The sequence below is a fragment of the Dasypus novemcinctus genome, chromosome 21, assembly GCF_030445035.2.
Source record: "Dasypus novemcinctus isolate mDasNov1 chromosome 21, mDasNov1.1.hap2, whole genome shotgun sequence".
In the NCBI taxonomy this organism is placed as follows: Eukaryota; Metazoa; Chordata; class Mammalia; order Cingulata; family Dasypodidae; genus Dasypus; species Dasypus novemcinctus.
Genome location: NC_080693.1, coordinates 81,962,473 through 81,978,742, shown reverse-complemented (window position 1 = coordinate 81,978,742; position 16,270 = coordinate 81,962,473).

The following is a 16,270-nucleotide window of genomic DNA, read 5'->3' as shown; positions in this document are numbered from 1 at the left end:
GTTTTGCTCAGCCCCTGCCAAGGGTGCACCTGCGGGGCCTGGGGTGGGGGTCGCCGGCGGCACACGCAGGCCAGTGCGGCCAGGCCGCTGCCCTCGCGGAGCTTCCCCTCTGTGCATCCAGCCAGGTGAGGCGTCGGGTGGCCCTGCCCAGGGGGGCTGCCTGGGGGAGACCCTGGCACTGCGCCCCCCACCCGCAGCAGCCCTCCGTGCCCCCTGGGAACGCCATCACTCTCGATCCAGTTGGTGGCCGCTCCCTGCCAATGGCCTGCGTGCTTGGACGGGACCCTGCCCTGCCCAGGATTCCAGGCGCACCTGCCCAGCCCGCTTCCCCTCCCCCACCCCAGAGCGGAGTGACCCCGAGAAGCCTGAAAGGGAAAGAAAACAGGGGGGCACTCTCCCCTGCCTCCTTAAACCCCTGAGCCGGGCAATGGGTGGAGGGCCCGCAAGGACCCCAGGTCGCTCCCACCCCAGGGTCTCCTCCTGCGCGTGGTGCTGAGCGGGCCCTGCAGGCACCACCCCATGAGAAGCCCCCCGTCACCCCAGGGCGGTGCTGGCCGGATTTGGGGGCACGCTCCTAGGCTTCTAGAAGCCTCCTTGCCAGAGTCCCAGCGTCTCCTTGGTCACAGCGCTTGCTGGTCTAACTAAGCCCGTGCTGTACATCGAGGCCATTAATATTCCAATAAAACACAGCACGTCTATGTCAGGGCAGTTCCATCTCCCTAGAGGAAGCCTCGCTCTGAAGACAGTCACCCTCTGCCCTGGCCCTGGGGTGGGGCCACCCCCTGTGCAGCAGCCACCACAGACCTCAGTGGGAGAAGTTGTTCATGCCCCAGGTGGCAGGGCAGGTAGCGGGGCAGGTAGCAGGGCAGGTAGCGGGGCAGGTAGCGGGGCAGATAGCGGGGCAGGTAGATGGGCAGGTAGTGGGGCAGGTAGATGGGCAGGTAGCGGGGCAGGTAGATGGGCAGGTAGCGGGGCAGGTAGCAGGGGAGGTAGATGGGCAGGTAGGGGGGCAGGTAGATGGGCAGGTAGTGGGGCAGGTAGCGGGGCAGGTAGCGGGGCAGGTAGATGGGCAGGTAGCGGGGCAGGTAGATGGGCAGGTAGCGGGGCAGGTAGATGGGCAGGTAGCTCCACCTCCTCCTCTGGCCGCAGCGCCTCCTAGGCCCCAGGAAGGCAGGACCTGGTTGCCAAAGCTCTTTGTCTCATCCCCATGTGCGGTTGTCTTAAGACCCACAGGGCCACCCAGCCCTGCGCCCTTTCCAGTGACAGAAAGCAGGGAACATGGATTTCGGCAAGAGCGTGCTCGTGCCTCTTCTAGGGGATTCCTCTCTGGTTTACTTTTTTTTTTTTTTTTAAGAAGATATCAAATTAAGAAATTAAATAGTTTACCCATTTAAACCCAAGTTAAGAGATATTAACTTTTATTATTTATTATATGTTAATAATTCATTAGGTTTTCCAAATTAAACGTCAAACCTCGAACAAATTAAATTTAAATAATTAAGTCTGTTATTAGCAAAGAGAGAGAGCTCGCTGGCACGGGGGTAAAGGGAAATGTGTTCTAGAAACTATTTTTTTACTCAAAAGAGCACAAGGTCTTATTACCTCCATTTTATAGATGGGAGAGGAAGACTTGACCTTAAGCCACGCCCCCTCCCTCCTGAGCTGGATGCGAACCTGCAGCTGTCCACGCCCAGCTCCATCCGCTGCTTGGAATACACAAAAACCTGCTTACTCTCTATGCTCTGAGAAGAGATGGATTATCAGGGGCGGGATGTGCTCGTTTTGTCGCAGGCACGTCACTTACCCTCCCTCCGTTCTGTCGCCAGCCTGGATGGAGGGGTCCCCACAACTGGTTGGCGGCTTCCAACCCTTACGTGGCTGCAGAAGCCAGTCCTCCAATAAATCTTGTGTGATGGGGGAAGAGGTACTTAGCCCACCAGGCTCTGCTCCACGAGCCACAGAGAGAAAGCGCCAGCCCTGGCTTCACCCCCCTCCTTCCGGAATCGTCCTTCTCCACCAGCCTGCTTCCTGCCCTCCTGAGGAGCAGAATCAGCAAGAGGAGGAAAGAGGTGCAGGAGAGAGTGGGAGAGGCAGGAGAGGGGAGGGAGGCGGCTGCGGGGCTGGGACAGGTGGCAGAGAAGCGGCGAGTTCCACCGCCACGGGCGATGGGAGGAGCCCCTTTTGGGCGCTCTCAGCTGCCAGCTCCAGCTGCTCTGAGCGTGTGCGGGGTGATGAGGCAGCCAGTAAACGGGAGAAAGACAGACCTTCCCGTTGGCCTGCTTGGAAGAGGGCTGGGGTGGATGGGGCACTCTAGGGCACCCTGCCCCCCCCAGCAGAGAACCCCCACACACACAGCAGTGCTCCCCGCAGAGAGGGCCTGCGGGAAATAGGGGCGCCAGCGGGAGAAACCTCCTCCTGTGACACTCTCCATTGCTTTACAAATCTAGTTTACGAAGCCTTTCACTTCTTTAGTACCCACCTGGGAGGCAGGCAGCTCTGCTGCGTGAGCAGCGGGGCCAGGGCTATGCCTGGGAACCTGCAGCCAGCTGGCCAAAGCTGGGGAGCAGAGGGCACAGCTGGGAGCAGAGGGCACAGCTGGGAGCAGGGGGCACAGCTGGGGAGCAGAGAGCAAAGCTGGGGAGCAGAGGGCAAAGCTGGGAGCAGAGGGCACAGCTAAGAGCAGAGGGCACAGCTAAGAGCAGAGGGCACAGCTGAGAGCAGAGGGCAAGCTGGGGAGCAGAGGGCTAAGCTGGGAGCAGAGGGCTCAGCTGGGAGTAGGGGGCAAAGCTGGGAGCAGAGGGCACAGCTGGGAGCAGAGGGCACAGCTGGGAGCAGAGGGCTCAGCTGGGAGTAGGGTGCAAAGCTGGGAGCAGAGGGCACAGCTGGGAGCAGAGGGCACAGCTGGGAGTAGAGGGCAAAGCCGGGAGGAGAGGGCACAGCTGAGAGCAGAGGGCAAAGCTGGGAGCAGAGGGCACAGCTGGGAGCAGAGGGCTAAGCTGGGAGCAGAGGGCTCAGCTGGGAGTAGGGGGCAAAGCTGGGAGCAGAGGGCACAGCTGGGAGCAGGGGGCAAAGCTGGGAGCAGGGGGCAAAGCTGGGAGAAGAGGGCAAAGCTGGGAGCAGAGGGCTAAGCTGGGAGCAGAGGGCTCAGCTGGGAGTAGGGGGCAAAGCTGGGAGCAGAGGGCACAGCTGGGAGCAGAGGGCTAAGCTGGGAGCAGAGGGCTCAGCTGGGAGCAGAGGGCTCAGCTGGGAGCAGGGGGCAAAGCTGGGAGCAGAGGGCACAGCTGGGAGCAGAGGGCTCAGCTGGGAGCAGAGGGCTCAGCTGGGAGCAGGGGGCAAAGCTGGGAGCAGAGGGCACAGCTGGGAGCAGAGGGCTAAGCTGGGAGCAGAGGGCTCAGCTGGGAGCAGGGGGCAAAGCTGGGAGCAGGGGGCAAAGCTGGGAGAAGAGGGCAAAGCTGGGAGCAGGGGGCACAGCTGGGAGCAGGGGGCACAGCTGGGAGCAGAGCCTGAGCGGGTTTCTTCACAACTTCCAGGCGAGGATTCGGTCACCAGAGGGCCAGCTCCCGCCCGCTCCCCCTGGTTCTTTGCTCCTAGCTGCGCATGCTAAACGGTGCTCAAGGCTCCTGCCTGCAGGCTGCTGCCCTCCCCGGCTCAGCCGGCCCGGCCCCCCGCCCCCCCTGCAGGCGCAGCCCCTAAAGTCGGAAGCGGTCTCCAGAGACAGACATTTAGAATCTCAAAGGCAGAGCCACAGGCTGGAGCCACCATTTCCCCTCAAATAAAGCCTGGTGAGCGCGATAGCCTGGGTCCTGGCACTTCCCTCTTTCAGACAAATCGCTCACGGCAGGTGAGGACAGGACTTGGGGCAGACACGGTGCAGGCAGGTGCCCCAGCCTCTTTCCCTGGCCTCTCCCGTCCCGGCCCCTCTCTTTGCTGTTTAATCACCACCGTACGGGGACACTACAGTTTCTTTCCCACCCCAAGGCTGCGCAGGGGGCCAGGCTCAGGCAGTCTTGGGATGAGTGGCACCGAGATGGAGAGGCTTGCACTGGCCTGTCGCCATGGCAACCTGTTCAGCGGAGCAGGAAGGCAGAGCTGGCAGGCTCCGGGGTCTGCCACTGAGGCTGTGGGGGTGGGCTGCTGACGACTACTCCGGAACTTCTCCTTGGGGGACCCCAGAGGAGAGCACTGCCTCGTCAGTCTGGCGCGGCTCCAGTCTGGTCCTACCCCCCACTCCCCACCCCATCACCCCCACTCCCGGCAGGTGACCTGCAGGGCCCCCCAAGGCCGGCATCTCCAGCAGGAGGAAACTCAGGTCCAAGATGGCTTGAGCCACCGCCAAAGAAAAGGGGTCCCGTGCCAGGCTCTGAAGACAGCGCAGCGCCCAAGAAGGCAAGGGGTGCAGGGAGGTGGGGGGATAGGCTGCTGTGCCCAGCCCCTCACCCCGGCTCCCAGCTCAGAGCTCAGGACACATGGCCGTGGGTGACGGCCACCCCGGGCAGCTGGGCCGCACACTTCCATTCCTTACCTGAGCGCTCCCATCCTGTGGTGTCAAATGGGGTGCCAGGTGCTGCGACCCGCGTCATTTCCAGTTGGCGCTCCCCTCCCGCCACTGCCCACTCCCTCTCCTCTTTGCTCTCCTGCCCCAGTTCTGGCTGCACTCTCGTAAGGAGTGGGTCAGCAGGGCTGGTCTCAGCAGGGACCTGGGAGCTCGGCTGGGCACGAAGGCGCGAGGTGGGCGGTGGGTGTCGGCGTCCTCGGAGGGAGGCAGGGCAGGCAGGGACAGGCCCACACTCTCCCACCGTGTGCCAGGGACGCCCCGACCTCTAGATAGGGAAACGGGCGGCTGATGTCGCCCCCCTGGCTAGAACAGTCCAAGGCTCAGGCCCACGGCAGATTCCAGAACCTGGCTCAGGAAGCCCTTCCCGCCTGGGCACCCTGCCTGCCATGCCACCCCCCAGCCCGGACCATTTCCAGAATGTTCTAAACGTCCTAAAACAGCTGCATGCTCTCTGGCTCCCCTGCCTGTGCATGCTGCTCCCGCGACCGGGAGCGCTTCCCCCTGACTTTCCCCGCCAGGTCTCCCCTAAGACCTCCTATCTGGTTGGGGGCCCTCTTACAAGCCCCTGCTGCCCGGGCACATGCCCATCATGGAGGTAGCCCAGGGGCAGAGCACTCGGACGGCCCTTCTAGAGGCAATCTCAGCTCCCCGTGACCCCCTTAGAAGGTGGCACAATCTGAGCTCTCCCTGCCCCCTCCCCTTTAACTTCCCAGAGTCCCTGCCCCACCCACGTGCCACCCAGCTCAAAGCCCTCTTGGCCAGCCCTGAAGGTGTGCAGTGGCCCCCGGGCTGCCCAGACCACCACGGAGCAGCCTCTGGGGCTGAGCAGAGGCTCCTGCTTCGCCCCCTGCTGCGCAGCTGGAGCTGCCACCCAATTGCCTCCCTGGGGCCGCAAGCGCACCCCAGCCCTCCCGCCTGCAGGACGCTCTCGCCTCTCACGGCCCACCTCACAGGCTTGCTCAGCGCTCGTGGCCACTACGGTCAGCCCCCGAGCTGGCCCTGGCCAGGGGTGTGCAACCATATCCAAGGCAGTCTGCACCAAGTGGTGGCCTCCAAAGATGGGTCCATCCTGAATCTGTGGGTGTGAACTTCTTTGGAAAGAGGGTCTTTGGAGATGTAGGTAAGTTTAGGGTCTCCAGGTGAGGTCATCCTGGATCCCCACGTGGGCTCTAAACAGCATCCCTGTGTCCTTATAAGGGAGAAGCAGAGGGAGATCTGGAACCCGGAGGAGACGGCGGCAGAGCGGGGAGTGATGCTGCCTCAAGCCGAGAGCACCTGGAGCCGCCAGAAGCCGGAAGAGGTGAGGAGTGGCCTCCCCTAGAGCCCCTGGAAGGAGCAGCCAGAGGACACCTTGGTTTCAGACTTTGGCCTCCAGACTGTGGAGAAATAACTTCTACTGTTTGAAGCCACCCAGTTGATGGTACTTTGTTATACTGCTGGAGGAAACTAATACAAAGCAGGGACTTTTTTCAACTTAATGAGCCTTTCATGAAAAGAGACTAAGGAGGAGTAGATATATACTTAGAGAAGAAGGAAGAGAACCAGCAGGAGCTCTGAAGGGGCTTTACCCCAGGAGGACTTGCTCCTCTGTGTCTCTGCCACCTTCCCTTCCGTCTCCTCCCAGCTCCACTTAGCCCGCCCACCTTCCTGCTGATCTCTTCGAAACCAAAGAGCCTCCAGCTTTAGCACTTTGGTCACATTATGAACCAGACAGGACCACCAAAGTCCATTTAGACTCGGAAGAGGATTCAAGGCAGGCTTCCAGCAATAGGTGGCCCCTGAGCAGAGTACTGGAGGAAGGGATGGGGCTAGCAGAGCACAAGGAGAACGTGAGTGTCATTCCATGGGGGAACAGTACATGCGAAGGCATAGAGTTGAGATGGGCGGGCAGCCTTGTCGAGGAGGGCGACATTGGCTTAGGAAGGCCGGTTCATGGGGCTCAAGGAAGAAAGGGGGAAAGCAAGGCCAGAGAGGTGGCCAAGACCATGTCCCAAGGGCCTCGCAGGCTGGACTGCTGAATTTAGGCTTTAATCTGAAGACCCTGGAAAGTCCCAAGGGGCCATATGCAGGTGTGGCCCAGGACCAGATTAAGCAGCTAGAAGGTCCACTCCAGTCGCCAGGTGGGAAATGGATTACAGGGGCCAATGCTAGAGGCAGGGAGACGAGCGAACAGGCTGCTACAAAACCCCGAGTGAGTTCAAGTAGAATGGAGGTGAGAAAGTGTGCATGGATTTATCTGCAAGGTGGCCTTTGGTGACCTCAACAAGCCCCATGTCATTGGAGGGGAGATGGGACAGGGGAGCCAGAGAGCAGTAGCTTGAGGATGTGAGATATGGACACTCCTTCAAGCAGTGTGCCATGAAAAGAAGTTGAAAAAAAGGGAGGCCTTAAGCAAAACAAATATAAGCACTTGCTTAAAACAATTAAAATATATAGGGTAGGACTTTAGTTTCTGGGAAGATGGAGTAGATAGATGAATTTTTCCCTGTTCTTCCCAGTAAGTACAAATAAAAACCCTGAACATTATATTAATATTTAAAACAAACATAAGAAGACCCTAAAAGTGGGAAAGAAAAAGGCAGTCTTGGCTAGGGATCTTAGAACACAGGAACAAGAGAATGGTGAGTTCCAGGGATTTTCTTTTTGCCTATCCCAGATTTGCAACTGAAGAAGCTGGCAACCTGGAAATGCCAATGAGTTCAGATCAAAAAAAAAAAAAAAAAAAGGCTTTAATGAAAGCCTGATGTTTTTAGCTAAAGGACCAGGAAAGAGGCAGTCTAGTAAGGCAGAAAACGTTTAGACAATAACTGCTCTACTCCAGCCAAATACCATAGATAAAACTGTCGGCTCCATCCCTGCCTTGCCAGAAAAGGCTAAGAGGGGAGCCCAAACTTCTACCCTTGTGAAGCTATAACAAGGCACCCCAATACTATCTCTGGAGTGGTGCCAGAGAAAGCCGAGTAGGCTGGACTTTCATCCTCTTGGTTAGTTGCAGCACCCCGACAATGGTTCAGTGCAGACCCTGAACCCATCCCACCCAGCAGTCACGAGGCATCTGGAAACTCCCTGCTGGAGTGGTGCCAGGAGAGAGCTAGTGGAAAGTCAGGACTGGCGTCTGTACCCAATGGCAATGAGACCCCCCACCATGGTGCCAGTACAGACTGTGAGGCGCAAGAACTCCTGCCTGCAACCAGCCATAAAAAGAAGCCTCCCTCCTCAGGTATTAACAGAGGCTAGGAACCTCCTGGCAATAATGAGGTAGTATGGACTCGCCCCTGCCAGAGTGGTGTCAGAGAAGGCCAGATGAAGCAGAAGGTTTCAACAAGATCCAGGGCCTCACAACATAATATGAAATTGCCCAGGATTCAATCAAAAATCACTTGTCAGGGGAGCAGGTGGAGCTCAGTGGTTGAGTGCCTGCTTTGCATGTATGAGGTCCCATGTTCAATTCCCGGTACCTCCTAAAAAAATAATCACTTATACCAAGAACCAGAAAGATCTAAAACTGAATGAAAACGAAGATTGAAAAAATAGAGTTCCACACCAAGATGACAGAGATATTAGAATTATCTGGCAAATATTTTAAGGCAACCATGATAAAAATGCTTCCATGAGAAATTATAAGCAAGCCTAGAGAGAGAAAAAAAGACTCAGCAAAGAACTAGAAAGTCCAGCAAAGAAGCAAAAGAAACAGAAAATGAAATGGGAATTTTAGAACCGAAAAACACAATAAGCAAAGTAAAGAGCTCAATGAATGGACTCAACAGCAGAATAGAGGGGCCAAAGAAAGAATCAGGGAACTAAAATAACAACAGAAATTACCCAGACTGAACAACCAAGAGAAAATAGACTGGAAAAAAAAGAATAGACCCTCAAGGACCTGTGGGACTATAACAAAAGATCTAACAGTCGTATCTTCAGCTTCCCATAAGAAGAAGAGAGAGTAACTGAAAAAATAATGGCTGGGAAATTCCTGTTTTAATTTCCCAGCTGCTAAAGCAAATACCATACAATGGGTTGGCTTAAACAATGGGAATTTGCCGGCTTTTGGTTTTGAGGTCAGGAGAAGTCCAAATCTAGGCATCCACAAAGCAATGCCCTCTTCTCGAGGACTGTGACATCCTGGGCTGGCTGGTGGGGCTTGTTGTGGCTCCTCAGCTTTTCTGTCCTATGGCAATGCACATGGTGGTATCCTCTCCTTCCTCTCCCGGGTTTTCTTGTCGTCCAGCTTCTTGCTTTTCTGGCAGCTTCTCTCTGTTACCTTTCCTACAAGGTCTCCAGAAATAGGATTAAGACCAGACCTAATTGAGTTGGCCACATCTTAGTTAAAAATAACTTCATCGTAATGCCTTATTTACAGTGGGTTCACATCTATAAGAATGAATTAAGGTTAAGAACATGTTTTTCCAGGATACATAACTCCAGGACACAGCTCTTGCCAAATTTGACCCAATAAACACCTAAAGATTCACGAAGCTGAGCAAACCCCAAACACAATATATTCACGCTAAGGCACATCATAATTAAACTAAAGACAGATAAAAAATTTCAAAGCAGCTGGAGGAAAATGAGACATTTCCTCAGGAAAAAAGAAATTTGAATGACAGTGTACTTCTCATCAGAAACTAAGAAGAACAGAAGGAAGAGGCACAATATTTTTTGAGTGCTAAAAGAAAAGAACTGTCAATCAGAATCCTCTACCCACTGAAAATATTATGTTAGGAATGAAGGGGAAATCAAGATATGCTCAGATGAAGGAAAACTAAGAGAATTTGTCACTAGCAACCTACTATAAAAGAATGGCTAAAAGAAATTCTCTGAACAGAAAGGAAACAAAAAAAAAATTCAGAACATTGGAAAGGAAGAAAGAATACAATAAACTTGTCTTCTTTTGAATTTTCAAAATTATGTTTGATGGCTGAAACAAGCTAAACAGTCTAATATGATTCTAAATGTAGTAGAGAAAATATTTAAGACAACTATGTAATAAATGGGGAGGATAAAGGGACATAAATGGAGGTAAGTTTTCTATATTTCTGTTGAATGGGTAAAATGATGATACCAATACATCGTAATAAATTACTTATATATAATATAATATCTAGGGCAACTACTAAAAGAACTATGCAAAGAGATAAGCTCAAAAACATTATAGCTAAATCAAATTGAATCTTAAAATGTGTTCAATAACCCTCAGGAAGGTAGGAAAAAGGAAACAGGGAAATGGAAAACAGAACAAACAGAAACCAAAAACTAAAATGGTAGACTTAAGCCCAGACTTACCTATAATATTCTAAATGTAAATGGTCTAAATATACCAATTAAAAATCAGAGATTGGCAGCATGGATTTAAAAACATGACCGTCTACAAGAAACTCACTTCAAATATTATTATAAAGGCTGGCTGCAAGTAAAATATATGTCAGGCCAATATTAATCAGAGGTAAGCAGAAGTGTGTATATTAGTATCAAATAAAGAAGACTTTAGATCACAGAAAATGACTGGAGGCAGAAAGGGAAATTACATAATCTTAAAAGGGTCAGTTCACCAGGAAGACATAGCAACTTTAAATATGTATGAACCAGACACAGAACTATGAAATATGTGAAGTATATACTGGAAACTGAAATGAGAAATAGACAAATCCATAATTAGAGTAGGAGACTTCTAAGCCTCTCTCTCAATAATTGGCAGAACAACTAGACAGAAAATAAACAACAAAAAAAAAATTTAGAAAAATTCAACAACATAATCAACCAATGGGCTCTAATTGGCATTTATAGAATACTCTAGGAGAAGAAAAATCCTTTTCAAGTACCCAAGGAGCATATACCAAGGTGGACTTATCCTGGGCCGTAAAACAAACCTTAACAGCTTCTAATGAACTCAACTCATATAGAGTATGTCCTCTAATCACAATGCACTCAAACTAGAAATCAATAATGGGGTAGCAGGTGTGGGTCCAGTGGTTGAGCACCTGCCTCACACATGGGAGGTCTGGAGTTCAGTTCCTGCTGCCTCCTGAAAAACAAAAACAAACAACAAGCAAAACAAATGAAAAAACAAAAACAAAACCAAAAACAACTCAGGGAAGCCAGTGTGGCTTAGTGGTTAAGCACCAGCTTCCCACATATAAGATTCTGGATTCAACCCCTAGCTCCAATATGTAAAAAAAGAAGAAAAAGAGAAAGAAATCAATAATGAAAGGATAACAAGAAATCTCCAAAAACTTGGGAACTAAACAACACACTTAGAAATAATCCATGTATGCAAAAAAAAAAAAAAAAGTCTCAGGGAAATTTTTCAAAAAACTACATTGAATTGAATTAAAATAAAAATATAATATGTCAAAAATTGTGGGGCACAAATAAAGCAGTGCTGGGAGGAAAATTTATAGCACTAAATGCATGCATTAGAAAAGAGGAAACATATCCACTCCCACAACCTAGGAAAAGAAGAGCAAAATAAACCCAAAGCAAGGAGAAAGAAATACTAAAGATGAGAAAGAAATTAATGAAATTGAAAACAGAAAAACAATAGAGAAAATCTGTTAAACAGAGCCAGTTCTTTGCAAAGACCAATAAAATCGCCAAACCTCTAGTAAGACTGATCAAGAAAAAAAAAAGAAGGAAGACACAAATTATTAATATCAGGAATGAAAAAAATATTTCACTACAGACTCTGGCATGTTAAAAGGATAATAAGGAAATACTGTGAACAACTCTGCAGACACAAATTTGACAACTTAGATGAAATGGACCACTCTCTCAAAAAACACCAACTATGGAAAGCAGATGTGGCTCAAGTGATTGGGCTCCCATCTGCCATATGGGAGGCCCTGGGTTCGATTCCTGGGGCCTCCTGGTATAGGTGAGCTGGCCCACACAGGGGGCTGGCACAACAAAATGACAACAAAAAAGAGACACAGGAAAGACAGTGAGAGACACAATAAACCAGGAAACTGACATGGCTCAAGAGATTGAGTGCCTCTCTCCCACATCGGAAAGTCCCAGGATTGGTTCCCAGTGCCTTCTAAAGAGAAGACGAGAAGAGACGACAAGCAGACACAGAAGAACACGCAGCGAATGGACAGAGAGCAGAGAGCAAGTGCAAGCAGCAAGGGGGAGGGGGAATAAATAAATAAATAAATAAAAATCTTAAAAAAAAAAAGCACCAAGTACCACAGCTGTTCAAATATGAAGACCATAATTTGAATACCTAATACCTATTAAGGAAATTGATATCAAAATTTTAAAATATCAGAAAAACAAACTTTCAGGCACATGTGGTTTCCCCGGAGAATTATACTAATCTTTTTATTTTTGATTTATTTATTTATTTCTCCCCCGCCTCCCCCCATTGTTTTGTGCTCGCTGTCTGCCCTCTGTGTCTGTTCGCTGTGCATTCTTCTGTGTCTGCTTGTCTTCTCTTTTGGCAGTTCAGGGAACCAGTCCTGGAACCTTCTGGAGTGGAAGAGAGGCGCTCACTCTCTTGCACCACCTTGACTCCCGGGTCTGCTGTGTCTCTTATTGTCTCTCCTCTGTGTCTCTTTTTGTTGCATCATCTTGCTGCACCAGCTCTCTGCATGGGCCAGCACTCTGTCTGGGCCAGCTCTCCACATGGACCTGCTCACTTTTACCAGGAGGTCCCAGGAATCGAACCCTGAACCTCCTATATGGTAGATAGAAGCCCAATCACTTAAGCCACATCCACTTCCCTATACCAAATTTTTAAAGAAGAATAGTCTTTACCAGATAATGGAAGAGGAGGGAACTCTTCTCAATTCATTTTATGAAATTCGAATTTCCCTGATTCCAAAACTAGACAAAGACTACAGGGGGAAATAAACACTACAGACCAATATCCCTCATAAACATAGATTATGATTTTTAGAATCCTTAACAAAATATTAGCAAATAGAATTCAGCAAATATATTAAAAGAATTATACAACTTGACCAAGGGGGTTTGTTCCAGGCATGCAAGACTGGTTCAGTATTTGAAAATCAGGGTAATCCACCAGATTACCAGACTAAAAAATAAAAATCTCATATTCATATCATTTAAGAGAGAAAAAGTATTGGACAAAATTCAATACCCATTCATGATTTTAAAAACCTCTCAGAAAAAAATAGGAATAGAGGGAGACTGCCTCACCCTGATGGAAAGCATCTACACAATCCTCCAGCTAACATCATACTTGACAGTAACAGACTGAACGCTTCCCCCTCAGATCAGGAGGAAGGCAAACACGGCAAAGATGTCTTCTCTTACCATCTTCATTCAACAGTGCGGTTAGGCAAGAAAGGGAAATCAAAGGGACACAAATCATAGAAAAAGAGACAAAACTGTCCCTATTGGCAGGAGACCTTTTTGTCTACATAGAAAATCCCCAGGTATCTACAAAAATCCCCTATAACATTAAGTAGGTCCAGCAAGTTTGCAGGATACAAGTTACACCTGTGAAAATGATTCCATTTGTATATACTAGCAATGAACACGTGACCACCACATTGAACATACTTTTTACAATTGCTAAAATTAAAGAAAGAGAAATAGGTGTAAATCTAAGAAAACTTGTATCAGGACTTTTATCCTGAAAATTACCTAATACTGATATATTGATGAAAGAAATTGAAGTTCTAAATAAATGGAAAGACGTTTTGTGCTCATGGATTAGAAGATTCAACCTAGGAAAGAGATCTGTCCTTCCTAAACTAATAGGTTTAACACCGTTCCTGTCAAACTCCCAGCAAGATATTTTATAACTATAGACAAGATTACTCTAAAATGTACATCAAAAGGAAAAAGAACTAAAATAAGTAAAAAAACAATTTTGAAGAGGAGGAATAAGGTGGAGGAATCACTCTACTCAATTTCAAAAATGTTTGTGTATCTATAGTAATCAAGACTATGCAGCACTGGTGGAGGGATAGACACAGAGATCACGGAAACAGACCAGAGAATCCAGAAATAGACACAAAGAAATATGGCCATTTGATTTTCGACCAAGTTGCAAAAGCAAACCCAACGGAGGAAGAATAGGCTTTTCAGTAAATGGTGCTGGAGCAACTGGACAGCCACAGGCAAAAACTTTAACCTCTAGCCAAGACTCACATCTTATGCATCAATTAACTCAAAATGGATCACAACTTTAAATGTAAAAAAAAAAAACACAGATTTTTAGGAAAAAAAGTTGGAATGGTTAAAATTAAAAAAATAATACAAAACTAAACGTTGACCAGAGCGCAGAAGCCTGGGCCCCTCACGTACTGTTGGTAGGAAGGTGAAGTGGGGCAGACACTTTGGAGAACAGTCTGGCAGTTTCTTAGACAAACTAAACATGCGACTACATCTGGCTCGGTAATTGCCCTCCTGGGCATTTATCCCAGAGAAACGAAGACAGGTCCACACGAAACCTGTGCACAGAGTTACTGAGGCATCACTTGTAATAGCCCCAAACTGGAAGCAACCCAGATGTCCTTCAATGAATGAATGGCTAAACCAACTGTGGTCCATCCACATCACAGGATAATGTGGCTCAGCTACAAAATGGAACAAGCTATTGTTACACCCAACAAACAGTATGAACCTCCGGAGAATTACGCTGAGAGAAAAAAGCCAATCGGAAATGGTTACATACTGTATGATTTCATTTCTAGAACATTCTTTTTTTTTTAAGATTTATTTTATCTATTTCTCTCCCCTTTCTCCCCCGTTGTCTGCTCTCTGTGTCCATTTGCTGTGTGTTCTTCTGTGTCCACTTGCATTATCTGGTGGAACTGGGAAACTGCATCTCTTTTTTGTTGCATCATCTTGCTGTGTCAGCTCTCTGTGTGTGTGAAGCCACTCCTGGGCAGGCTGTACTTTTTTCACATGGGGCGTCTCTCCTTACGGGATCTACTCATTGCACGTGGGGTTCCCCTACACGGGGGACACCCCTGTGTGGCACAGCACTCCTTGTGCACGGCAGCACTGCACATGGGCCGGCCCAACACACGGTCAGGAGGCCCTGGGGATTGAACCCTGGACTCGCCATATGGTAGACAGACGCTTTATCAGTTGAGTCACATCCACTTCCCTCTAGAACATTTTGAAACAACAAAATTATAGAAAAGGAGAACAGAATAGTGGTTGCCAGGGTTAAGGAGAGGGAGGGGTCAGAGGAAGTAGGTGTGGCTACAAAGGGCAACATGACAGCTCCCGCGGAGATGGAATGTTTCCTGGCTGTATCGCTGTAACCTGGTTGTGATGTTGTACTCTAGTTTTGCAGGATGTTACTATTAAAGGAAACAATCTTTCCTTTATTTCTTACAACTGCATATAAGTCTATAATTATCTCAAAATCAGATTTTAATATATATACATGTATGAATGTTGCAAATATGTGTGACGCACACAAACATACAGATACACATGTAATAAAAGTGAATGGTAGGGAAGTGGATGTGGCTCAAGTAATAAGGCCTCAGCCTACCATATGGGAGGACCTGGGTTTGATCCCTGGGACCTCTTGGTGAAAAAGAAGAGAAAGCATGTCTGCACAAGGAGCCAGTGCCTGCGCGGTGAGCCGAGGGCCCACTCAGTGACCTGAGTGCACGCATTGCGTGCCCACGTGGTGAGCCAGTGCCTGCATGGTGAGCCAGTGCCCATGTGGTGAGAGCCAAGTGCCTGTACGAGTGCCCACATGGTGAGCCAAGTGCCCGCGTGAGTGCCTGTGTGGAGAGCCAGTGCCCGTGTGGCAAGCCGAGTGCCCACGTGATGAGCCAGAGCCTGCACAATTGAGCCACGCAGCAAGATGATGACGCAACAAAAGAGAGACGAAGGGGAGAGTCCAGGTGAAGTGCAGCAGAGACCAGGAACTGAGGTGGCGCAATTGACAGGGAACCTCTCTGCACATCAGAGGTCCCCCAGGATTGAATTCCGGTGAATCCTAGAGGAGAAAGATGAGAAGAGAGGACAAAGAGAAATAGATACAGAGGATCACACAGCAAATGGACACAGACAGCAAAAACAGCAGGGCGGGGGAGGGGGAGAGGAGGGAAAAGAAGTGAATGGCCCTTTATTAACACCATTTGTGCCCAGATCTTCCCCTACATTTACTTACACACACATGCACGAGTTTAGTGGTGGCGCCCGTAGATGGGATCCATGGGTTGTTCTGTAACCTTCATAGGAAGAGTTAGTTGGCAAGGAAGACGAAACCTTAAGAAAATGACTCAAATGACCTCTTGACTTCAAAATGGCAAGAAAACCAAGACAGAGTGAACTGTCCTGTTCTCCAGACTGAAGGAAAACAGATTCCAAAAGGGGCAGGAGCCCATGGTCGGAAGCTTCTCCAGGACGCCTGACTCATGGAATGTTTTCCTAAATGGAAGTCTGGCCTTGTGACTGCAGCTCTCCCACGGGGAGTGAGCCGGGAGGCACCGCCCCAGGACTGCCGGGGCTGCATGGGTCGCCTCCAAAGGCTCCTGTCTGTGAAAGATGAGCCCCCGAAGAGCTGCAGGATCAGAGAAGGTGTGAGCCTGATGACCGGCTGGGATCGCACGAGCCTTCACAGTGCGGGCCCTGCTCACACGCTAACACCCCCATGCACACGCACTTGTGCGCGCACAGTTTTTAAAGCAACCTGCAGGTCAAGGTGCAGAGGACATGCGAGGCTGGCCCCGGGTTGGGAGAGCTCAGCTCTCCTGGTGCTTCTCCTGTTCCCGTTGG